The following is a 1,195-nucleotide window of genomic DNA, read 5'->3' as shown; positions in this document are numbered from 1 at the left end:
TCTTCTTTACCTTTGGAGTTCTAAATTTCTCCAGGATCAATCAATCAATTAATTAATCAAATACAACGTGCATACTTTATGTTGGACATAGTGACGGGGGGATGCAGCCATGACCATTACAGATGGCATACCTGCTATTTATTTATTTATTTATTTATTTATTTATTTATTTATTTATGGCTGAGCTGCATGGCTTTTGGGATCTTATTTCCCTAACCAGGGGTTGAACCCGGGCCACAGCAGTGAGAGTGCTGAGTCCTAACCACTGGACTACCAGGGAATTCCCCCTGCTCTTATTTATAGAACTTTCATTCTAATGGGGGAAGGAGGTAGACAACCCACAAATATATAAATACAGGTTGCAATAAATGCAATAAAGGGAATGAACAGGGTGTAATGTTAGAGAGTAATGTCTGGAGGACAAGGCTGATATTTATACAAGGTGCTCAAGGGAGCAGCTGATTCTAAATAAGTATAGCGTTTGCAAATGCACTGAGGAAAGGAGGATGCATGTTGAATTTTCAACATCAATATTTCATAGCCCTTAACTTCCCTTTTCCATTGTCTATCTCTTGGTCTTTTTGGGTCCTCATACTTGAAAGACTTTTTCAAAATTATTTTTCGAATTACTAATTCTGTTTTCAGTTATGGCCATTCTATTTATTCAGCCCTGTGTCTGCTGATTGCTCTTTTCATAGCAGCCTCTTTTTTTTCTTTTTAAAGACTATACTTTTGGGAATTCCCTGGTGGTCCAGTGATTGGGACTCGGCTCTTTCACTGCCAGGGCCCAGGTTCAAACCCTGGTCGGGAAATTAAAATCCCGCAAGCCCTGTGGTGCAGCAAAGAAAAAAAAAGACTATACTTTTAAAATTTTTAATATTTATTTATTTGGCTGTGCCGGTTCTTAGTTGTGGCACGGATCTTGGTTGCTGTGTGCGGGATCTTCCTTGCAGCATGCAAACTCTTAATTGCGGCATGTGGGATCTAGTTCCCTGACCAGAGATTGAACCTAGGCCCCCTACATTGGGAGCGCAAAATCTTAGCCACTGGACCACCAGGGAAGTCCCAAGACTATTTTTTTTTTTGCTGCGTTGGGTCTTCGTTGCTGCACGCGGGCTTTGCTGTAGTTGCGGCGAGTGTGGGCTACTCTTCGTTGCGGTGCGTGGGCTTCTCATTGCAGTGGCTTCTCTTGTCG

The 1,195-nt window shown here is 42.0% G+C and overlaps 1 non-coding gene across 1 annotated transcript; it reads right to left on the bottom strand.

Annotated features, from left to right (window-relative positions):
• Positions 1-208: 208 nt before the first annotated feature.
• Positions 209-280, bottom strand: TRNAE-CUC (transfer RNA glutamic acid (anticodon CUC)). Its single transcript has one exon. It is a non-coding gene; the product is annotated as a tRNA-Glu (tRNA).
• Positions 281-1,195: the final 915 nt, after the last annotated feature.

This window comes from Neophocaena asiaeorientalis, unplaced genomic scaffold, assembly GCF_003031525.2.
Source record: "Neophocaena asiaeorientalis asiaeorientalis breed wild unplaced genomic scaffold, Neophocaena_asiaeorientalis_V1.1 scaffold671, whole genome shotgun sequence".
Taxonomy (NCBI): domain Eukaryota; kingdom Metazoa; phylum Chordata; class Mammalia; order Artiodactyla; family Phocoenidae; genus Neophocaena; species Neophocaena asiaeorientalis.
The sequence above is the reverse complement of the archived record's forward strand: the minus strand, read 5'-3'. Positions and strand labels throughout refer to the sequence as shown.